The sequence below is a fragment of the Leucopleurus acutus genome (assembly GCF_964270905.1).
Source record: "Leucopleurus acutus genome assembly, chromosome: 8".
In the NCBI taxonomy this organism is placed as follows: Eukaryota; Metazoa; Chordata; class Mammalia; order Artiodactyla; family Delphinidae; genus Leucopleurus; species Leucopleurus acutus.
The window spans coordinates 22,275,511-22,300,810 of record NC_139151.1 but is presented as its reverse complement, the minus strand read 5'-3'; the positions used below and the strand labels follow the sequence as shown (position 1 = coordinate 22,300,810).

The following is a 25,300-nucleotide window of genomic DNA, read 5'->3' as shown; positions in this document are numbered from 1 at the left end:
TGTGAACATTATTTATGCTCATATTCCACTATGAGTTCAATTCCTAGTAAAAATTCAGATTCAGTAAACAAACATGGTAAGGAGTAAAGAAGAAAGGGAGAGGGGAAGAATTGTTTTCCTTTTGCCATTTGATTACTGATCATCACCAGAAAGATGTTAGGAGAAAACACTTAGGTGACAAAACTTTGCATGGTATGGGCATGGGCCACAATACACCCTGTTGTGCATGGTAGGTCTAGCCCAATCCAGTGAAGGATGGATCTGGTATATACAGAGAGTCCTGTGCCCTGGGACTAGAGGTCTGGAACAGGAATCCTTTATCACACATACAGTTGACCTTTACCTAATCTTGGTTTCCCCTCTCTGCACCTTTTACCTGGCCCAGCCTCTCCTAACCTCTCTGCACCACCTTTTCCTGTTCAGACCAATTTCCAGTCTTTCAATAGAAGGAGACCAGTCATGGGGCAACCAAGTTAAAACCTAGTCTCCCATGAAACACTGAAGATGGAGGGGTTTAAAGAGGACATTATGGAAGAAAATCCAGATCTAATTGGCAAAAATGAGGTAGTTCAATAGGTTATACGCTCCAAATAGTTGTTCCCTCTGGTGATACAGCAACAGAAAGTATTCCGGCTGTGCAGACCTGGAGCTGCTGCCGACTCATCCCTGAGATTGCTCACGTACCTGAGAACACAGGGCAGGAATGAGGGCCTTAGATTAAAATACACAAAAATACAAAACCAGAATATTTATATTATGAAAAAAAAGTTAAAATGCACAAGATACGTCATTCGCACACAGCTAGTGCAGCTGGCATCCTGGAGAAAGTGGGACCCAAGGTACAGTCATCCAAGGGAGCAAATAAATAAAATTGTATTGGCCCAGAATGGGGTGGGAGTGAGCTTAGAAGCAGCAGGTCTGCAGCTGTTCCCTCAACCACCCCTTTTGCCTAACATCACAACCCACTGCTTGGGACAGTTCTCAGCACTGTATCCCAGGAGAGGGTTATGAGGAGACAAGATGAGGAAAACCCTGCCTTACCCCTGAGATATTTCCTCCCACAGAAGGTAGTGGCTTGTGGGTTGGGTCCATCAATCTGGTCTCATGCTTAATCTTTTCACTCTAGCATAGGAAATATTATTCCCTATCTTTCTTTAAGAGTAAGACAACTTCCCTATCCAGGCCACTTTCAAAAGGTGGAGATTCTGGGGTTGGAGACTCAGATAAAGCATGTAAGGAGGGTTACCCCCCAAAGCCCTCAGGTGTATTTGGATAGAGGGAAGAGGGGGTGATGCTATGGACCCTGGCCTGAGTTATATGGCAGTGCCAGCTGCCCCTACCCACCCTGTCCCCACTTTCTCCACTCTGCCAATTGATGCCTATTCCTCAAAACTTTCTGATCACAGAAGGATAACCCCCACCCACTGTGGCTCAATTCTGGGCCTCTGGGAACATGGCAGGGCTGTGAATCTCTTCTTCCTCTTCCCGAAAGCAGGCTGGCCTTCTCTGTGAGCTGGGAGCTTGCTGGGCCTTCAGTGGACACGAGGCTACGATATGGTTGATGCTCTGGCAGAAGTGTCACTTCTTGGGCTGGGTGGCTGTTTGGAGTCCTTGGCATGATGGTCTAGACCTCCCCGGTTGTAGCACCTGTCTCCCTTTGATCTGCGTTTCTGCCTGTTCTTCCCTTTGGGCCACCTCTTGCTCCCAATAAAGAACACCCCACCAGGGCCAGTGACTCTGAGAGATTCAGGCCTTTGGCGGACTTCTTAAAGGTGAACTCCACGGCCTCACCATCCTTCAGGCTCCGGAAGCCCTCCATGTGCAGCTTACTCGGGTGCACAAAGACATCCCCCGCAGGCCGTCATGGGCAGGAAGCCGAATCCCATGTGCAAGTTGAACCACTTACAGATGCTGGCTCCGTGCATCAGCTGCGGCTCCACGGGCGCCCTGGCCGCATCCTCCTGCGACTCCTCAGGCGCCTCGGCGCCGCCACCTGCAAACTGCTGGTTTGACCCCAGAGCCCATGGCAGTTGGCTGAGCCCGGGGTCCTGGGCCCCTGGCTGGCCAGTTGCTGGCCCCAGAGAAGTCCGGAGGCAGAAAGAGTATTAATGAGGGGAAATAGTTGAAATTACTTGCTATAATGAGATTTTGGAATTTGTGTCTTTTGCTTTTCAACACCCCCTTTCAATGAATAGCCTTGTAAGTAAGAGTCTGGAACCTTCCTATCTGGGTTCGGATGCTGCCACTACTACTGCATAGCTATATAACCTTGCACAAGGCATTTATTTCTCTGTACCCCAGACTCATTATGTATAGTATTGGGTTACTAAAAATAACCTACCTCACAGGGTCCTAGTATGAATTAACTAAATAGGTATGACAGAAATAATTTAGAATGGTTCTTGGCACATAGAAAGTACTATAGAAGTGTTTGCTGTTATTATGACCCCTGTTTTTGAAAGATAGAATTTCTTGCATTGCAAAGTTTGGAATGCCAGATACTACTACAGCATCAACTTCCCTTTTAGAAGAACTGGAAACACTCCAGGACTCACTTTTAGCCAGGGTGTTCTGCACTTCCTGAAGTGATGCTGGCCACAAAAGCAATGCTCATACAAGATAATGAAGTACCACATGATTGCAAAGTCAAGAATATCTAACCCCTAAAAACACCAAAAGGAACTTGGTTTAGATTTGTCCTATGCTTGAGAGCATAATTGGTATGAGGCAGGCAAAGATCCAATTAATGGGTGGCCCAGGCAATGGAGAGGAGATCCTGGGGATGGGAGGATGGCTCCACAGAACACCCGGACTCAGCTATGACATTCCTGACAGCTGCACACAGGAGCTGGCTCCAGGACCTGAATCCAAGTTTACAAATTCTCTAAGTTAAAAGTGATGGAACAGAGGCAACTGAACCCATGCTACACTTTTATTCTTGTAATAGCATCTTAACTCAGTAAAGTCTTTTGAAGTTTATAAATACTCTTTCCAATATAAAATCTCAGTGATTCACCAGTGAAAGATAGAGGACATATATCTTCTCTAAAAAATTCATAATATAAAAATAAGTATTAAGAGGATGATACAAATTTACTTATCATCCCCAAAGTCATTTCCCATCTTTCACCTCTTATCCAATGGATACAGTTTTTCTTAGAGAAAACATCCTGGATCTAGAAGTTGAGAAACAAATTAGGAAAAGTGAAACTATTGAAAGGGTCATCTCAGCTAGGTAAGAAAAATAGTAATGGCACCATAAGCATGGCTCCAATGTTTAGATTTGACTCTACTCCCTCAGCCTGTACAGAAAGTCATGGCAGACACAGCTCCTATAGTGCTATGGTTTGCTGCTTCAACCCCACCCCAAACTCTGATTGAATCCATTCCAGATTCCCCCTTGCCCAAGCTGCTCAGCACTGCCTACTGCTCAGTGAAGATACTCCCAGTTGGAAGTGGTAGTTGAGGAGCAAATAAGATAGCAAGTTCAATTCAACTCAATTTAATTGAATTAAATTCAGTTAAATGTGTATTTATTGAACTCCTTATAATACAAATTATATAAATGTGCTAATTCATATAAATAAACTAGGTTCAGGATTAGGGATACAAGAAATGAATATAAGGTACTATTTCTACCTTCAAAGAGCTCATAATTTAATGAGTTAGACATGTAAAAGTATTAAGAACCAAGCTGCAGGGTGCCTTTTAAGAGATATAAATGTAATAAAATGGGCTATGAGGGCACAGAAAAAAGTGCTTATTTCTAATGGGGCAAGACAAGTACCCTGTGCTATAGTATCTCATTTAATCCTGTGAATTCATTAAGGTGGAAGCTATCCCCATTTGAGAGATAGAGTAACTGAGCCTGAAACAGGCTGCCCAAAGTTATGCAGGAAGTAAATGAGTGAACTTAGACTTGAACTCAGGTCTTCTGAAGCTAAAAGCTTGTATTCTGTTCCTCACATCTTGCTGACAGTCCTGATCTGATTGGGGACCTGTAAAATTCCATCGTAGGGTCCCTGAAACCCTATACATTCCATGGGAAGGCAAAGCCTTGTCCTTACAAGGGTCTGAGCCTACCCTGATATTACTTACAGTGGGAATTACAACATTTCGGTGGACTTGTGCATCTGGATTACAATAAAGGCAATATTAGGGAGATATAAATCCATAATTGCAATACACTCAATAAGAAAGAGGCACAGAATCTCAGAAATCAGTCCAGGAATGGGTTCTGCTCCCTGCTCTCACGTGATGCTTCTATGTCTGCAGCCCCTGTTGCAGCCCCCAGCACTGTGGCAGGTCTGTGAAGTGGTTTTCTCAGGGAGAACAAATGAGTGCTGCTGAACCGGGTGCCTGTTGCAGAACCACCATTCTATAGACTTTTTATTTGCAGCGCTCACCTTAGGAAGTTAATGCTTCTAAGTGATGCCTAGGCAAACTGCCAGTTGTTTTTGCTTAACGTTAATACGTGCTTCTGATTTGGTTACTATGGTTACAGACACTTCCAGTGTTGGCTTTCACTCAAATCAGAAGTCCCATCTTTTATACATCGAATGTTGCACTCTGACCCAGCATTCCAATCTGGTCCCATCCAAACAGGGACCCATAACTTCATGTTGTAGTCTTCAAGGGCAGGGGGTTAGGTAAGGGGGCCTTATTTTTAAAAAAATGTTTTATGATATACTTTTATAATTAAGTGAAATGCTACCTTCTGAAAGGAAAACAGGATATTTTTTCCTAATAGGAGCCTGGGATCCAATTCAGGTGAGGGCCATTTACCTCAAATGGTACACACTTTACCTCCATGGGGAAAATTAGTGTTCTTTGCATTACTCCTCCAAAGTAATCAGAATTCAACAGAATTACTCTCCTTCATCACTACATAGTGGGGGATCCCCAATATCATGACTGGTTGCAACTTTGTCTATCATCACCCAAGGCAGAATCGCCACCGGCCCGTGAAATTACTTCCTCCGATAGCAGGATGACCTTTATAACTGCCAGCCTTCAGAAAAGTGCCTGAGGAAGCCTTAGCCCGTTCTTCCGATCAGATGCCTAGCCTTTGATAAATTAATCATTCAGAGGGTGCCAGCTCAGATGCTGTGAGATTTAAAACAAGCATGTGCTTTACACGTCTACAGTTACCCTTCTGCTCAAGCTACTCAGACAGGAGGTTGGAGGTTGTTGGGAAGGCTGATAATGTACTCCCTGTCCCCTTTTCAAACTGCCCTTGACATTCATTTTTTACTAATTTAATCTGCATACAAGTCTTAGGCAGGGAGGTGAGGGATCCACTTAGAATGACTGGTCCTAGGCCCCATCGCCAACATTTTGGTAACAATAAAAAGATGCTCTTGGGCTTCCCTGATGGCGCAGTGGTTGAGAGTCCGCCTGCCGATGCAGGGGACACGGGTACGTTCCCCTGGTCCGGAAGATCCCACATGCCGCGGAGCGGCTGGGTCCGTGAGCCATGGCCGTTGAGCCTGCGTGTCCGGAGCCTGTGCTCCGCAAACGGGAGAGGCCACAACAGTGAGAGGCCCACATACCGAAAAAAAAAAAAAGTGCTCTTTCTCATCATACATATTATTTTGATTCATCACTGTTTGCAGTGGCTTCGTTTTGTTCTTGCTGGAAAGGATTACGGAGAATACTTTTATTCTGGGTCTTTAAAATAGGAACGCTTTATTCTGCTCCCCTAAAACCCAGGCAGCAGGCAGCTCTGGCACTCCCCCAGAGCAAATAATGACTCGGTATTTCAATATTCATTCTGAACACTATCTATTCCCCTGGGCAGTCAGGCACATGGCCCTCTGGAAATCAAGCAGCAATAAAATCCAGTTTAAACTGGTCAAAGTTAAGACATTTCAGAGAACATGCGCTTGTTTTTTTCTACAAGTATAAATCTGACCACACTACTGTCTGTAGCTTCTCCTCAAGGACAGCAAGTATAGCTGCTGTAGTCAGGAAGGGATCTGACTTAAGAAAAAGGGCTCAAATTAACTATTTGCTTGCTTGATAACCAAAACGTTCCCCAGAGCCAAAGTCACAGTAAGGATACCTAATGAGGAAGGAATAGATAACAATTCTTACTTGCCTGCAGCCTGATTGCAGTTGGGGAAAGTTTAATTTAGTGCTTGTGTGGGTGGCATGTGCAAATTTGCAGAATAACTAGCATTAACTGTTTATTTACTTGTCCTTTTGGAATTTGGCTTGCAGCCTGGCAGCCATTCACTGGCCAACACTTAGCAAAAGTGAGGAGTAAGGAAAGTTTATTTTAGACAACCCCACTGCCTCTTTCTGCTCCTTCTTTCCACATCTACGGCATCCCTTCTCCCAGATGCCTTGAGCTATTACGTTCACTTTCTCTCTCAAAATTTGCTCTGGAAAGAATCAGAATAACTCATTTGTTCTAAGTTATGAGACATCATCCCTTTGGGACAATCATGTCTTTTTTATTAAGCAGTATTAGCAAATGAGGCATTCTACATAAATAAAATTTCCAGATAAATGAAGATTATACTTTTAAGTGCCAATTAAAAATTAATTGGCTTGGATAGCTACATTTTAAAATGCATTATGTGTAACACTATCTTCATATGCTAAGGGTATTAAAAATAATAATTGACCAATTGTGTAGCACTTTACACACTACAAAGTGTTTTCACTTACATTTTCCCATTGATTTTGACATTTTTTAAAGGAAGATACTAGGCTCATGTTTGTAATATACGAATCATTGTTTCAAGTACAAGTTGCTATACCATAATTCATACTGCAATGTAATGCAATGATATCTTTCATGAGTGTATATCATTTGCCCCTTCCCAGGGTCCCTGTGTTTTTGAAGTTTTTTCTGGGTCTTTGTGCTTGCCACCTCTGTAGAGTAAGCTCCTATTTCTCATTGCTGGAGAACCAGTATCCAGCAATTTTGACCATCCATCCTGGTTTACTATTTCTCCTTCAACTGACTCCTTCTATGAATTAACTTATTAAAATAGTGTCTTAAAGTAAGACCAAACAAAGCTATCCATTTGTTTCAGCTTGGCTTTCAGAATGACTCTATTTCCAAGATATAAAGCTTTAAAAGTCTCCTCTCTGACCACATTTTCTCAGACCATGACCCTTTTCTGGTTTTTAATATGCTTCCATACCCAGACTGGACCTTGTTCTGAGTCAAGCCCACAATACTTTATTTTTTTCATTTTTATTTTATTTATTTATTTTTGGCTGTGTTGAGTCTTCGTTGCTGTGCATGGACTTTTCTCTAGTTGCGGTGAGCGGGGACTACTCCTCGTTGCAATGTGCGGGCTCCTCATTGTGGTGGCATCTCTTGTTGCAGAGCACAGGCTCTAGGTGTGCGGGCTTCAGTAGTTGCGGCTCGTGGGCTCCAGAGTGCCTGCTCAGTAGTTGTGGCGCACGAGCTTGGTTGCTCCGCGGCATGTGGGATCCTCCCGGACCAGGGCTTGAACCCGTGTCCTCTGCATTGGCAGGCGGATTCTTAACCACTACGCCACTAGAGAAGCCCCACAATACTTTAATTAGGATCCCCCAATTGCTTCACTTCTGAGCAAGCCCAACCATCAGGTTCCTCTGATCCTGCCCCCAGGCTGCTGAACATTCCTAGGGAAATTCAGGGGCCCATGTTGAATAGTACATTATGATTTTTAAAATTTTGTAAAAATAATACATTATTTATAGAAATGTAGAAGATGAATTTTGAGATGATCTCTTCTCCAGTAAAGGAAATAAATCACTAGCTTCATTGGGCAGTTCGGTGTATTTCTCTTCAAACCTTTTTTTGTGTGTATACGTGCACATGCATGTGTGTTTGTGTGCATTTAGGTAATACTTTTAATTTTGCATTCTTCTTTTTCCACATATGTTTATATCATTGGCATGTTCCCTTGTCATTGTATAGTTTTTCTACCCATCATATTTAATGATTGCATAATATTTTGTCAAGTAGTTATAAATATTTTCAATGTAAATCATGTCTCCATTATTAGATGTTTACCTTCTTTATTATGGTTTGTGATTTTGTAAATAACACTGCAAAAACTTTTTAATATTTGTACATTTTCTCTAATTAGGATTATTTCCTAATTAGCTCCTTGAGTTAGAATTACTGATCAAATAGCAAGAACTTTTAAAAAACTTAAAGTCTCTAGAATCTTACATCTTTCCTTCACTTAAATTTTTATCTTTTCCTATCTAATATGCTCACTAATTGATTATTTATTTTGTGTCTACTTTGTGTCAGGGACTAGGGAGACCAAGAGGAATAAAACATGGTCCCTGCCCTCAAGGGATCCTCAGTTCAAAGTTATCCCATGATTGATGCCACAATGAAGTATTTAAGTGGTGGTGACACAAGGAGAGAATGACTAACTTGACAGAGGAGGCAAGATGTTTGTCTTAAATTTTTTTTTTTTTGCGGTACACGGACCTCTCACTGTTGTGGCCTCTCCCATTGCGGAGCACAGGCTCCGGCTCAGGATACGCAGGCTCAGCGACCATGGCTCACGGGCCCAGCTGCTCCGCGGCATGTGGGATCTTCCCGGACCGGGGGACGAACCCATGTGCCCTGCATCGGCAGACGGACACTCAACCACTGCGCCATCAGGGAAGCCCTGCCTTAAATTTTAAAGAATGAGCAGGAATTCACCAGACAAAGGCACAGACCCTGAAGAAGAACGTTGTACTCAGAAAACTACAAGCACTTCATTTTCATTTGAACACAGTGGGGGAACCGCTAAAATAAGAACACCTGATGTAATGTATTGCAAGCTAGGTATTGAGTACTTGCTAAATGTTTTGTAGACATCATCTCCAACAGTCTTCACAGCAACCTGTGAGATAGGTATTATTAGCCACATTTTACAGATGAAGATTACTTAGTCACTGAATACTGATAAACAGCAGAAGTGTATCTGAACCCGGGTCCACCTGACTGCATAGCCAGAGGCCCTATTTGTCATGTTTTACTACCAGGTAGATTATAATTTCTGCTAAAGGGTATGGCTTCTTTTTTTAGTGCAGCAGGACTGATTATTCCCTCTTCTGTACTCTTGTCAGACCTGTACATATTTCTATTACAGCATTCATTATACTTATTTCTAGGGTCTGTTTGCAACTATGTCTTCTCCATTAACCTGAGATTCTCAAGTGTAAAGGTTGTCTCTTATTTATATTTATCTTCTCAATGACTAACTCAGGCTCTAGCAAAGTGCAGAGATGAAATCAGTGTGAATGAATGAATTATTGGATGAATTTGTGAATTTTTAAGCCAGCCTGCAACAGGCCCTTTCTGTCTTGCAATTGCCAGTCATTTACATTTTTAGGAATTATCTGTTGTTGTTAAACACAACCATTATTAAAAATTAAATTTTATAAACATATAATTAAATACATTCTATTAAAAGCACAGGTAGCACATTGTCAAAATTCATAATTTCTTAATTATTTTACTATTACATATGCCCTTGCATTTATTTCATTTATTGCCTCTGAATGGTGGAAATAGTCTCTAAAAGTGAGCTTCTCTTCCAACTCTGCCTTCACATTGGTATCTTACAATTGCCTGTAGTGCTGACCCTTTCTTTTCTTTTTTTTTTTTAACATCTTTATTGGAGTATAATTGCTTTACAATTGTGTGTTATGGTATTCATTGTTCTGATTTCCCTGTTTCTCTGACTATTTCTCTTTCCTTTGCTTGTTCTTCTCTTTCTTCCTGTCTTTTAGAAGTTCTTTCTTTGGTCCTCTTAAATTCTCTTATTTTTTATTTCACCTACTTCCAAAGTGTCAATTTCTATCTCTGTAGAAACGACTTTCTCATTTATATCTCCAATACTAGCTTCTCTTTTTGGCTCCAAAATGCATATCTTATTTCCAAATACCTGCTGAGTATCCTGATCTAGATATTTTAGAATAGTTCTTGAACCACCGTGCCAATCGCATGCCTGAGACCAGCCCCCCACACCCTTGTGGCCATTCTGACTTCCGTAATCAAGTTGATGGTGACTTCCTCATTTTATTTAGTTACCTAGGCATGGATACTTAGTGTCATCTTTGTTTCCTTCCCCTCAATCCCCCTGACATTTTCCTTAAAATCTTCATCTGATAGTAGTCTTCCTTATGTTCTCTTTTCTACTGAATATTGTATAGATGAGATAGCGTGACCACATTTTGCCTTGTATTGCAGTTATTTATGCACTTGTCTTATACTTCTTAGATAGCAAGTCTTTTAAAAGGCCAGAACTAATTTTTAGAGTTCTTGGTATTCCTTAGAGCATCTAATAATATTATACATAGTAAATGCCTTATCTATATTCATTGAACTTAATTGAGTGACAGCCTGAGGGAGCTCTCTTATGATTAAATTGTATGGACTTTATTAATATATTTTGGTGTCTTAAAGGCTTCCTTTGACTAATTTCAAGTTCTTGGCTAGGGCTTGCATAATTGAGAGTGGCAGATAAATAACTTCAAAGTAAGAATTTGAAAGCAGTAAGCTGAATAATAGCCCCCAAAGATGTTGACATCCTAATTCTCAGAACCTATGAATATGTTATCTTACATGGCAGAAGAAACTTCACAGACGTGACGTAAATGATCTTGAAATGGGGAGATCATCCTGGATTTTCCAATTGGGGTGTGTCCCATGTAATCACAAGGGTCCTTAGAAGGGGGAAGCAGGTGGGTCAGAGTCAGAGAAGGAGATATGATGACAGAAGCAGAAGTTAGAGTAATGTGGAGCCAGGAGCCAAGGAATGCAGGGATCTTCTAGAATGTGCAAAACACAAGGAAATGGATTCTCCCTGAAGCCTCCAGAAGAAACACAGCTTGGCTGATGCCTTGATTTTGGGCTTTTGACCTCTAGACTGATTTTGGACTTTTGATCTCTAGAACTATAAGGTAATAAAGTTGTGTAGTTTTAAGTCTCTATGTTTATGATAACTTGTTATAGTAGCAATAGGAAATTAATACAAGGGATCTTGCTGGAATGTACATTTTAATCTGAGACAAAGCCAAAGAATCAATTCTTAATTGTGGAATTTCAAGTATATCTGTAAGCTGGTTGGAAGGGGTAGGTTTTGGCCAATACATCCACAGATTTTAAGACTGGTTGGCCGCATGACAAGGAATTACCAGAAACGCCTCAGGGGTAGAAAGTGTTCATGTGTACACATGATGTTCTGATCAGGAAACAACTCATCATAAACCCAGGAGTCAAATTAGCCTTCAGAGAATGAGAAATCAGAGAGCTAGAGGCTTCCCAGAAAGTACTCTTTTTATTAGAGATGAAGACAGTAGAGACTAAAGTGTGAAGTTAGGCCTTTGTCACAATTACCTCATGGCTGCACTGGGACCAGAATCCAAGTTGTTTTAGTCCTAGTTCAGTGTTCTTTCCTCTCCACTTCACTTTAACCACCCATATATTCAAACCACTGTTGAAAAATATCACCTTTCATTCTTTAGCAAGATTTTGGCTAATGCGATCATGTATATTAGTTACCTATTGTTGTGTAACAAATTACCCCAAACCTAGTGACTTAGAACACATTGATTATTTCTCATAGTTTCTGTCAGTCAGAAACTCAGAGGCATCTTGACTGATCATTTCTGGCTCATGGTCTCTCAGGTTGCAATCAGGATGGTGGCTGAATGGGGCTGGAATAACCACTTCCATGCTTGAAGTTGGTGTTGGCTATTGGTGTGAGGCCTCTGTTTTCTCCATGTGAGTCTCTCCATAGGGCTTCTTGAGTATCCTCATAACATGGTGGCAGGTTTTCCCCAGATCATGAACTATAAGAGAGAAAGAGGTAGAAGCCTTCCTTTTTCATGATCTAGACTCAGAACTCACATAACATCACTTCCATTGTATGTGATTTATTAGAAGTGATTCACTAAGTCTGGCACACATTCAAGAGGAGGAGGATTAGATTCTACCTTTTGAAGGAAGAGTGTTAAAGAATTTTTGGACATATTTTAAAACCACCACATCATGCCTTGAACCTCATAAATTCTTTGCAAAAGATATTATTATTCTTACCCCCATTTTAAAAAGTAGGAAAGTGAGGTTTAGAGACTTTAAGAGACTTGCCAAATCTAGTCTTTGTGCCTCCAAAACTAGTGCTCTGTTTTATCCTCCACTTTCACTTTTTATTTTCCAATACCGGTGTCCTTATGGAGCAAACACAAGAAGAATATAAAATATGTCCCCCTTTTTCCTACATACTTTTGTGACTCATTATAAAGAAGCATAAATTAAAATGAAATGTTTTCTGTGAACATACATTTTCACCTTCAATATATTTCCCACCCTCACTTCATCTTGTTCTCCTGCTCTGCAATGGACAGAGGCTGCAGTAAGATGGCCATGCAGAGTGTTCTATGGCTGTCAATTACCGGGGTGACAAGGAGCATGATTCTTAACAGGGTACACAAGCTTCCTTCCTCCAAAGCACAGATATGCTCCATGAGAAATAGATGTTGTGTCATTTTAATCCACATGGTTAGCTGCCTCTCCTTAAAGTTCGGTGACTCTATCCAGGGTAAAGAAAGAAAAAGCAATGTATATTGATCCTCTGGTATGTCCCAGATATGGTGCTTTATGTACTGGTGAGCTCCTTGAGGGTGAGACTTATTTACCTTTGTCTCTTCCTTCTCTTCTCCCAAATTCTAAACAGTGACATTCCATGGGGCTTGATTTTTACATTTCTTCCCTTATCCATCTATACTAACTTTTCGATGAGCTCGTGGCTTTAAATGCCCTCTGTATCCCAATAGCTCCCAAATTTATGTCATCAGCCTGGATCTCTCCTCAGCACTGAACACTCACATATCCAGACACCTACTAGACATCTCTGCTTGGTGTCTTAAACCCAACCTGTACAAAACTGAACTTCTGACTTCCTTTCCCTTTAAACCTTTTCCTTACCAATCATAGTGAATGATGCTAATATTCATCCAATTGCTCAGATCAAAAGTCTTGGGAGTTCTTTCTGACTTTTCTGAAGTCTTCTCATACCCACATCCAATGCATCAGAAAATTCTATTAGTTTTATTTTCAAAATTTTATCTCAAATCCAGTGACTTCTCAACATCTCTATCACTACCTCCCAGTCTTAGTCATCATTCTTCTCCTAACCTGTCCTAACTTTTCCTTCTTCCATTCTCATCTGTCTTCCTCCAGTCTAGTCCCATGCAACAGTCAGAGTGATCCTTTGAAAACATAAATCCATATCTCATTACTCCCCTGGTCAAAATCCTCTAGTGGCTTCCCACAACACTCAGAACTTCTTTCCAGTGTCTCCAAGGCCCAACACACTCTGGCCCTTTCCCACCTGTCTGAGCCCTTTTCCTGCCACACTCATCCTTGCTCACTTTGCCTCAACCACAGGGCAGTCTAGCTTTTCCTTGAACATGCCAAGCACACCCCCACCCCAGGGCTTTACAAATCCTCACAACTCTGCTGGAATGCTCTTCCACCAGACAGCCACTTGGCTTTCTCCTTTACTTCATTCCAACTTCTGCTAAATGTTGCCTTCTCAGAGAGGTCTTCCTTAGTCACTCTATTTAGAGCTTACTCTCCCCCTACCTTCCCATCAGTCTCTGCCCCCTTATTCTGCTGTTTTTCTTTATAGCACTGATTAATTGTGCTGTAAACATATACATAAATATTGGGTTAAGTGTGGTTTTTGCTTATGTCCTTCGGTACAACATAAGCTGGAGCTTTGTTTTATTCATTAGGCTAATAGTAGGTGCTCAGTCAACATTTTCTGAATGAGTGAATGAATAAATGAATTAATTAATCTTTGTATCCTCAGTGTCTAATCTCAAATCTGTAATGTAAAACCTGCTCAATAATATTTACTTGAATTATTTCACTTAATGCTCCTAACTAACTTCAGATGTAAATAATTTTCTCACTTTACAGACATTATGTAATTTGCCTAAGGGCACTCAGCTGAGCAGAAATTTGATTCCTGATCTCTGCACTTTAGAGCTTCTGCATTTCCACTTCCTCCTAGGGTTTCCATTTCCCTATGCTGCCTACCAGGTCTCAGGGTGGCTCAGATGACAATGAAAAGGCTCCTCTACATTGTGTTCATATGAGAAAGCTAAGGAGAACTCAGGTGGATGGGATCTGGGTCTCCATAGTAACCCAAAGAGACACTTGGCAAATTCCAAGTACCAAGTCTTCTGATCGATGAGGGCAATAGCATTCTTGTCATTTCCTCCTCAAAGAGCTGTTCCAGAGTGCATCCTAAGAGTTTTTCCTGTACCTGGGCAATCAACAACACACTCCAAGGCTGTTGTCTGAGGCCAAGTCTAGATGGCCTTAGAGCCCACATTCCACTGTGGTTCTCTTCAGATCTCAGGAGGAGAGATGGTGGAAAGACAGGGTACATATTAAATGACACTCTGCATACCTCAGGAAGCTGTGGGTGGGAGTGATGGTAGGAAGCATCAGTGAGCAAAATCAATTACTTTTCCACAAATCTTCATGTCAATAAGCCTTGCAAATAAGGCTATTTAGTGTAATTATCATGTACTTTGTAGCTATTGCTTCCAAGACTGCCCAATCTAAAAGGCTATCTTCTCCATGAAGCCAACTTCAGTTACTCCAGCTCAAACTAATCATTTTATCACTTGCCATCGGGTTTTATATTTTGTCCTTCAATTATAGTCTTTGATACTGTTCTTGATTCTTTAGCGGGCACATAGCTTGGTTCCCTAACGGGATTGCCAGCTCCTTGAGAGCAGGGACCACAGCATATATTCCTCTGTTGTCCTCACAAAGCTCTTTCCTTCCCCTCACTTTTTTACTATAATCTACATATCAGCTCATCTCCATGGAGATTCCTGAAATAATCCATGCCTAGGTAGAGAGTATTTTAGGTGGCTTCCTACCCCACTCTCCTACATCCCATCTCAACCAGGTTTTATATTCTAGAATTCACTGTGCTACATTGACCCATTGACTGATATGCCTGGAGGGAGCTCTGGTCACTTGCCCACCTAGCCATAGTCTTCCCTGAAGGCCTCCTACATCAGGTAGGAGATACAATTCTCTTACTTACTGACCCTTTAACTCCTGGCAAGTCATTTAACCTCTTCCAGTCTCCATTTTCTCTATCTCTTAGGGCTGTTTGTGAAAATTAATTGAGGCAGTGTGTATTAAAAAACTTTTAAAAATATACATTTTCTTACTATATTTTTAGATACTTATAAGGTAATAACAATAACCAAGATTAATAAGATAGTTAGATGTGGTAATAAAATGGAGATTTTATTTTGTACAAAGCTAACTGACTCATCTGGGCATTATAACCATAACTTTGTAAGAAAGAAAACTATCTCCATGTGGATTTTTCTCTGGAAGTAATTCCTAAGACCAGGATTCAAGTGCAAATACTATATCCCATGAAACACCAGCAGGGGAAAAAGGAATTGATATAGAAAAGGGAAGGCAGGGAAGAAGAGGTGTGTTATTTCACCAGCTACCAGAGTGGACAAATGAAGCTTATTCCCATGAGAAAACTCCAGGAAAATTATAAAGCACATGCCTTGGAATTATCCCACTCGGGAGGTGAAGGAGCAGGGGGTATTAATGCACTCATTCCCATCACTCATTGCTTGCAGACTCGTGGGGGTGAGAAAGTTAATTCCTGGTACTTCCAGCCTGCCTTGTGGAGGCGTCTGGGGGTGGTGGTGGGAGCTATAGTGCAGCCCTCTGGAAAAACCCACAGGCACATAACTGGCTAAATATTGTGATCTATAATAAGAAACACATATTTGGTCTTTGTCACTGTTTCTGGCACAGAAATCCTAAAACCATTGGAATTTCTTAAATGACAAGAGTGATAAAGGTAAGACAATTTTAAGATTTTTTTTAAGTTAATGAGGTGACTTTTGGAAAATACCTAGGTAACCTAGGGGTGGAGGCTGGCCACCATGGGAGCCAAGTGTGTGATTAGATGGTTGGAACTTTTAGTCCCACTCCCCTGACCTCCAGGAAGGGAAGAGGGGCTGAAGTTTAAATCAATTGCCAGTGGCTGATGATTTATTCAATCATGACTATGTAATGAAGCCCCCATAAAAAACCTAAAAAGGTTGGGTTTTGGAGAGCTTCTGGGTTGGTGAACACTGGATATTCAGGGAGAGTGTGTGCCCCTTCCCACATATCTTGCCCTGTGCATCTCTTCCATCTGGCTGTTCCTGAGTTATACACTCTTATAATAAACTTGTTATCTAGTAAGTAAAATGATTTTCTGAGTTTTATGAACAGCTCTATTAAATTAATCAAACTCAAGGAGGGGGGTCATTGGAACCTTTGATCTATCGTCAGTCAGTCAGAAGCACAGGTAACCACCTGGACTTGCTATTGGTGTCTGAAATGGGGCTGGGGGGACAGTCTTGAAGGACTGTGTCCTGGGAGATAGTGTCAGAATTGAGTTGTAGGCTACCCAGCTGGTGTCTGAGAATTGCTTGGTATAGTGGGAAACATTTCCCCCAAATGAATAAATTAGGCATCATATTTTTATATTCATTATTTAATTATATCTGGGTTTCATAATAACTTTATGAGTTATTTATGAGAAAGTATTATTATTATAAGCTAAATTCTACAGATGAGAAGCCTGGCACTAAATTATGAGTTAGAATTTCTTGTTTAAAAGGCAGAAAATAAAGAATTAATTCTTTTGATCTGAAATGCATAAGTCACAGAAAATTTATAATGATAAAACTAATATGTGGTTATTTAAAGGATAATATAGTCAACAATGCCTGGAAATCAGAAGCAAAATTCCTTTTTCTATAGTAAAGGGCATTTAATATAAACTTAAAAAAAAAGGTTATGTGTGCGTCAATTGTTCTTAAATTGTTTTTGTACAACTTTTGCCATGTTTCCAGCATTTTTATGGAGTCTTAAGAGGAAAAAATTACTCTGTGAACATTTTTTTCTTAGTAGGGCGAATAAATAAATAAAGATGAAACTCTGCATGCCTCTGAAACCCAGATAAGTGTTCCTTTGTAACTCTCACCAATATAGAAAAATCTATTTAAATTTTCTCACTTCCCCTTTCCTTTCAAACATGATCCAGTTAGCCTTGGCTCCCACCTCCTCCTTCCCCAGTTATAAAACCAAACAGAATGTTTGTACTGAAGGGACAAGTCTGTGCAGTGACTCAGAGGAAACAAGTGTTTATAAACCGTGTTTCACTAAAGCCTCGGCACAAACATGGCTGTGGCCCAATTCCAGATTGGACAGGGTGAAACTCAGTAGTATAGGCCTGGCAAAGCAGAGTGTTGGAGGAGTCTAGCCAGAAACAAGACCTGGGCTGCAGGAGGCCTTGAGGCAACACCACACCTTGGAGATCTTTCATCTCCAAAGGTCAGAACAAAAATTGCTTAAAACTAAGTCAGACAAATAAATGTTTGGGTTTTGCTGGAATGGCGTATTCTCTTTGAATTTTCAGTATAGTTTAGCCTGGCTGCAGCTTCCTTGCTGGTGAATCTCTATTTCACTGTGTCCACGAGCTGTGTTCTTTACGTAATATTTTGCCCTAGGGCCTACACTGACCATATCTGCCTGGAATTCAAAAGGTTGCAAGGATAGTTCGGTTTATCTCTGAAGTCAGTCAGATCTAGTTTTGACCCTCAATTCTCTGCTTTCTACTTTCATTTGAAAAATATTTACCAAAGACTTATTTTGTGCCAAGTATGGTTTTAAGTGCTGAGAATGAGTGAGCCAGGAGGATAGACGAAGCCCCTATTTCCCTGGTCTTCCCTTCTACTTGGAGTAAACAGGAAAAAAAAAAAAAAGAAAACGAGAACACAGATTATTTCACAGTGATGGCAGTAATGTCATGAAAATACAGTAAGTCCCCTGCATACAAACGAGTTCTATTCCAAAAGTGTGTTCGTAAGTTCAATTTGTTTGTAAGTCCAACAAAGTTAGTCTAGGTACTCAGCTAACACAATCAGCTATATGGTACTGTAGTGTAATAGGTTTATAATGTTTTTCACACAGATAATACATTAAAAACAAACACACACACAAAAAAGAAAACATTTTTAATCTTACAGTACAGTACCTTGAAAAACACAGTAGTACAGTACAACAGCTGCCATCCAGGGGCTGGCATTGTGTGAACAGGCAAGAAGAGTTACTGACTGGAGGAGGGAGAGGAGGTAGGAGATGGCAGAGCTGAAGGACTGTTAGCAGTTGGATATGGAGGGCAAGCTACAATTTCACTCACTCCTGACGTTGATGGCACAGGTTCTGGTTCCCAGCTGGATTCGATTCTATCTACCCTCTTGAAGAAACGATCCAGTGATATCTGGGTAGTAGCTCTTTTTTTTCTCATCATAGATGACACGGTAGCACTAGATTGCATTCTGAACAGCTGCTGCAAGCTTCGTGTACCATTCTACATTCAGGTCCTGTGCCTCAAACACTAACATTGCCTCCTCAAATAAAGAAAATTCCCTTGCCATTTCCTGCGTCGTGAATCTCTTTGGTTCTTCAGTTACTTCTTCTTCCTCTTGTCTCTCTTTGTCCTTTCTCTGGGCCTCCAATTCCATCAGGTCTTCATTAGTATGCTCCTGGTGTTGCACAGCAAGGAGTTCAGTGAAGTCGTCCTCTTGCAGATCTAGCTCCAGCTTCTTGCTGAGGGCCACTAAGTTAGTGAAGACTTCTATGGACTCCTCATCCACCTTCTCAAATCCATGAAAATCATGAACAAACTGTGGGCAAAGCTTCTTTCAAACCTCATTTGTGGTGATGGACATAACCTCACACCAAGCAAAGTCAATGTTCTTTATGGCCTCATAGATGTTATAGTCCTTCCAAAATTATCGCAAGATTGTTCCTGGTTCGTCACTCGCCTTTACTGCCTGACGAAAACTATGATGTAAAATAATATTTCTTGACTCCCTGGTCCATAGGTTGGATGAGCGACATAGTATTCGTTGGCAGATGCACTACTTTGACTATGGGGTGAAAGTCATCCATGAATGGAGGGTGGCCTGGAGCATTGTCGAGCAGCAAAAGAATTTTGAATGGGACGTCCTTCTCCAAGCAGTATTTCTTTACCTCAGGGATAAAGTGGTGGAAAAACCAATCCTGGAAAATGGCCTGTGTAACCCAGGTTTTGGGGTACTCTTCCACACAACAGGAAAAGAGCCCTTGGCTGTGTTTTCAAGGGCTTTTGGGTTCTCTGAATGATAAACTAAGAGAGGCTTCAGCTTCATATCGCTGGAAGCATTGCCACCAAACAACAGAGTTAGCCTATCCTTTGCTGCTTTATAGACTGGCATCAAATTTTTTTTAAATTTTTTTAACATCTTTATTAGAGTATAATTGCTTTACAATGGTGTGTTAGTTTCTGCTTTATAACCAAGTGAATCTGTTATACATATACATATATTGCCATATCTCCTCCCTCTTGTATCTCCCTCCCTCCCACCCTCCCTATCCCACCCCTCCAGGCGGTTACAAAGCACCGAGCTGATCTCCCTGTGCTATGCGGCTGCTTCCCACTAGCTATCTACCTTACATTTGGTAGTGTATATATGCCCATGCCTTTCTCTCAATTTGTCACAGCTAACCCGTCACCCTCCCCATATCCTCAAGTCCATTCTCTAGTAGGTCTGTGTCTTTATTCCTGTCTTACCCCTAGGTTCTTCATGACATTTTTATTTTCTTAAATTCCATATATATGTGTTAGCATATGGTATTTGTCTTTCTCTTTCTGACTTACTTCACTCTGTATGACAGACTCTAGGTCTATCCACCTCATTACAAATAGCTCAATTTCATTTCTTTTTATGACTGAGTAATATTCCATTGTATATTTGTGCCACATCTTCTTTATCCATTCATCCAATGATGGACACTTAGGTTGTTTCCATCTCCGGGCTATTGTAAATAGAGCTTCAATGAATATTTTGGTACATGACTCTTTTAGAATTATGGTTTTCTCAGGGTATATACCCAGTAATGGAATTGCTGGGTCATATGGTAGTTCTATTTGTAGTTTTTAAGGAACCTACATACTGTTCTCCATAGTGGCTGTATCAGTTTACATTCCCACCAGCAGTGCAAGAGTGTTCCATGTTCTCCACACCCTCTCCAGCATCTATTGTTTCTAGATTTTTTGATGATGACCATTCTGACTGGTGTGAGATGATATCTCATTGTAGTTTTGATTTGCATTTCTCTAATGATTAATGATGTTGAGCATTCTTTTGTGTGTTTGTTGACAGTCTGTATATCTTATTTGGAGAAATGTCTATTTAGGTCTTCTGCCCATTTTTGGATTGGGTTGTTTGTTTTTTTGTTATTGAGCTGCATGAGCTGCTTATAAATTTTAGAGATTAATCCTTTGTCAGTTGCTTCATTTGCAAATATGTTCACCCATTCTGAGGGTTGTCTTTTGGTCTTGTTTATGGTTTCCTTTGCTGTGCAAAAGCTTTGAAGTTTCATTAGGTCCCATTTGTTTATTTTTGTTTTTATTTCCATTTCTCTAGGGGGTGGGTCAAAAAGGATCTTGCTGTGATTTATGTCATAGAGTGTTCTGCCTATGTTTTCCTCTAAGAGTTTGATAGTTTCTGGCCTTACATTTAGGTCTTTAATCCATTTTGAGCTTATTTTTGTGTATGGTGTTAGGGAGTGATCTAATCTCATACTTTTACATGTACCTCTCCAGTTTTCTCAGCACCACTTATTGAAGAGGCTGTCCTTTCTCCACTGTACATTCCTGCCTCCTTTATCAAAGATAAGGTGACCATATGTGCGTGGGTTTATCTGTAGGCTTTTATCCTGTTCCATTGATCTATATTTCTGTTTTTGTGCCAGTAACATACTGTCTTGATTACTGTAGCTTTGTAGTATAGTCTGAAGTCAGGGAGCCTGATTCCTCCAGCTCTGTTTTCCGTTCTCAAGATTGCTTTCGGTATTTGGGGTCTTTTGAGTTTCCATACAAATTGTGAAATTTTTTATTCTAGTTCTGTGAAAAATGCCAGTGGTAGTTTGATAGGGATTGCATTGAATCTGTAGATTGCTTTGGGTAGTAGAGTCATTTTCACTATGTTGATTCTTCCAATCCAAGAACATGGCATATCTCTCCATCTATTTGTATCATTTGTAATTTCTTTCATCAGGGTCTTATAATTTTCTGCATACAGGTCTTTAGTCTCCTTAGGTAGGTTTATTCCTAGATATTTTATTCTTTTTGTTGCAATGGTAAATGGGACTGTTTTCTTGATTTCACTTTCAGATTTTTCATCATTAGTGTATAGGAATGCCAGAGATTTCTGTGCATTAATTTTGTATCCTGCTACTTTACCAAATTCATTGATTAGCTCTAGTAGTTTTCTAGTAGCATCTTTAGGATTCTATATGTATAGTATCATGTCATCTGCATGCAAACAGTGACAGCTTTACTTCTTCTTTTCCGATTTGGATTCCTTTTATTTCCTTTTCATCTCTGATTGCTGTGGCTAAAACTTCCAAAACTATGTTCAATAAGAGTGGTGAGAGGGGGCAACCTTGTCTTGTTCCTGATCTTAGTGGAAATGCTTTCAGTTTTTCACCATTGAGGATGATGTTGGCTGTGGGTTTGTCATATATGGCCTTTATTATGTTGAGGAAAGTTCCCTCTATGCCTGCTTTCTGCAGGGTTTTTCTCATTAATGGGTGTTGAATTTTGTCGAAAGCTTTCTCTGCATCTATTGAGATGATCAAATGGTTTTTCTCCTTCAATTTGTGAACATCATTTATCATATTGATTGATTTGCATATATTGAAGAATCCTTGCATTCCTGGAATAAACCCCACTTGATTATGGTGTATGATCCTTTTAATGCGCTCTTGGATTCTGTTTGCTAGTATTTTGTTGAGGATTTTTGCATCTATGTTCATCTGTGATATTGGCCTGTAGTTTTGTTTCTTTGTGACATCCTTGTCTGGTTTTGGTATCAGGGTGACGGTGGCCTCGTAGAATGAGTTTGAGAGTGTTCCTCCCTCTGCTATATTTTGGAAGAGTTTCAGAAGTATAGGTGTTAGCTCTTCTTTAAATGTTTGATAGAATCCGCCTGTGAAGCCATCTGCTCCTGGGCTTTTGTTTCTTTGATGATTTTTAATCACAGTTTCAATTTCAGTGCTTGTGATTGGTCTGTTCATATTTTCTATTTCTTCCTGATTCAGTCTTGGCAGGTTGTGCATTTCTAAAAATTTGTCCATTTCTTCCAGGTTTTCCATTTTATTGGCATAGAGTTGCTTGTAGAATTCTCTCATGATCTTTTGTTTTTTGGCAGTGTCAGTTGTTACTTCTCCTTTTTCATTTGTAATTTTATTGATTTGAGTCTTCTCCCTTTTTTTCTTGATGAGTCTGGCTAATGGTTTATCAATTTTTTTTTATCTTCTCAAAGAACCAGCTTTTACTTTTATTGATCTTTGCTATCATTTCCTTCATTTCTTTCTCATTTATTTCTGATCTGATTTTTATGATTTCTTTCCTTCTGCTAAATTTGGTGGTTTTTTGTTCTTCTTTCTCTAATTGCTTTAGGTGCAAGGTTAGGTTGTTTATTTGAGATGTTTCCTGTTTCTTAAGGTAGGATTGTATTGCTATAAACTTCCCTCTTAGAACTGCTTTTGCTGCATCCCATAGGTTTTGGGTCATTGTGTCTCCATTGTCTTTTGTTTCTCGGTATTGTTTTATTTGCTCTTTGATTTCTTCAGTGATCACTTCGTTATAAAGTAGTGTATTGTTTAGCCTCCATGTGTTTGTATTTTTTACAGACCTTTTCCTGTAATTGACATCTAGTCTCATAGCATTGTGGTCAGAAAAGATACTTGATACAATTTCAATTTTCTTAAATTTACCAAGGCTTGAGTTGTGACCCAGGATATGATCTATCCTGGAGAATGTTCCATTAGCACTTGAGAAAAATGTGTATTCTGTTGTTTTTGGATGGAATGTCCTATAAATATCAATTAAGTCAATCTTGTTTAATGTATCATTTAAAGCTTGTGTTTCCTTATTTATTTTCATTTTGGATGATCTGTCCATTGGTGAAAGTGGGGTGTTAAAGTCCCCTATTATGAATGTGTTACTGTTGATTTCCCCTTTTATGGCTGTTAGTATTTGCCTTATGTATTGAGGTGTTCCTATGTTGGGTGCATAAATGTTTACAATTATTATTTCTTCTTCTTGGATCGATTCCTTGATCATTATGTAGTGTCCTTCTTTATCTCTTCTAATAGTCTTTATTTTAAAGTCTATTTTTTCTGATATGAGAATTGCTACTCCAGCTTTCTTTTTGTTTACCTTTGCATGGAATATCTTTTTCCATCCCCTCACTTTCAGTCTGTATGTGTCTCTATGTCTGAAGTGGGTTTCTTGTAGACAGCATATATATGGGTCTTGTTTTTGTATCCATTCAGCCAATCTGTGTCTTTTGGTGGGAGCAGTTAGTCCATTTACATTTAAGGTAATTATCGATATGTATGTTCCTATTTCCATTTTCTTAATTGTTTTGGGTTTGTTATTGTAGGTCTTTTCCTTCTCTTGTGTTTCTTGCCTAAAGAAGTCCCATTAGCATTTGTTGTCAAGCTGGTTTAATGGTGCTGAACTCTCTCAGCTTTTGCTTTTCTGTAAAGGTTTTAATTTCTCCATCAAATCTGGATGAGATCCTTGCTGGGTAGAGTAATCTTGTTTGCAGGTTTTTCTCCTTCATCACTTAAAATATGTCCTGCCAATCCCTTCTGGGTTGCAGAGTTTCTGCTGAAAGATCAGCTGTTAACCTTATGGGGATTCCCTTGTGTGTTTTTGGTTGTTTTTCCCTTGCTGCTTTAATATGTTTTCTTTGTATTTAATTTTTGACAGTTTGATTAATATGTGTCTTGGCATGTTTCTCCTTGGATTTATCCTGTATGGGACTCCCTGTTCTTCGCTCAGACAGGACAAGGTTAAAGGAGCCACTGATTCAGGGGCTCTGGCTCACTCAGGCCAGAGGGAGGGAGGGGCACGATGCGGGGTGAGCCTGTGGCAGCAGAGGCCAGTGTGACGTTGCACCAGCCTGAGGCGCGCAGTGCGATCTCCTGGGGAAGTTGTCCCTGGATCCCGGGACCCTGGCAGTGGCGGGCTGCACAGTCTCCCCGGAAGGCGGGTGTGGATAGTGACCTGTGCTGGCACACAGGCTTCTTGGTGGCAGCAGCAGCAGCCTTAGTGTCTCATGCCCGTCTCTGGGGTCCGTGCTTTTAGCCGCGGCTCACGCCCGTCTCTAGAGCTCCTTTAAGCAGTGCTCTTAATCCCCTCTCCTCGCGCACCAGGAAAAGAAAGAGGGAAGAAAAAGTCTCTTGACTCTTCGGGAGGTCTAGACTTTTCCCCGGTCTCCCTCCCGGCTAGCCGTGGTGCACTAACACCCTGCAGGCTGTGTTCATGCCGCCATCCCCAGTCCTCTCCCTGCACTCCAACTGAAGCCCAAGCCTCAGCTCCCAGCCCCACCTGCCCAGGCGGGTGAGTAGACAAGCCTCTCGGGCTGGTGAGTGCCAGTCGGCACTGATCCTCTGTGCAGGAATCTCCCCGCTTTGCCCTCCGCACCCCTGTTTCTGTGCTCTACTCTGCGGCTCCGAAGCTTTCCCCCTCCTCCACCCGCAGTCTCCGCCCGCGAAGGGGCTTCTTTTGTGTGGAAACCTTTCTTCCTTCACAGCTCCCTCCCACTGGTGCAGGTCCCATCCCTATCCTTTTGTCTCTGTTTATTCTTTTTTCTTTTGCCCTACCCAGGTATGTGGGGAGTTTTTTGCCTTTTGGGAGGTCTGAGGTCTTCTGCCAACATTCAGTAGGTGTTCTGTAGGAGTTGTTCCACGTTTAGATGTATTTCTGGTGTATCTGTGGGGAGGAAGGTGATCTCTGCGTCTTACTCTTCCACCATCTTCCCCTCGTCCTCCTGGCATCAACTTTTTCTCCTTTCTGATGTAACTTTGGTCTGGCATCCTATTCCAGTACAGTCCTGTCTCATCCACATGAAAAACCTGCTCGGGTAAATATGTGCCTTCATCAGTAATTTCTCGAAGTGTTTCAGGAAATTCCTGGGCAGCTACCGTATCTGCACTCGCTACCTCGCCGCTTACTTTTACATTGTGAAAGTTGGCTCTAGCCTTGAATTGATGAAAACAGCCATGGCTGGCATTAAAATATGCACCCTCTGATTCTTTGCCATGTTTCTTCTTCAAGTCTTCATAAAGGCAGTTAGCTTTCTCTTGAAACAGCATTAAACT

The 25,300-nt window shown here is 40.9% G+C and overlaps 1 pseudogene across 1 annotated transcript; it reads right to left on the bottom strand.

Moving 5' to 3' along the window:
• Positions 1 to 1,431: 1,431 nt before the first annotated feature.
• LOC309964846 (protein lin-28 homolog A-like) lies at positions 1,432 to 25,294 on the bottom strand (annotated as a pseudogene). The gene is made up of 2 exons: positions 24,952 to 25,294; positions 1,432 to 2,071 (listed from the first exon to the last, which is right to left on the bottom strand). The product of its transcript is annotated as a protein lin-28 homolog A-like (transcript).
• Positions 25,295 to 25,300: the final 6 nt, after the last annotated feature.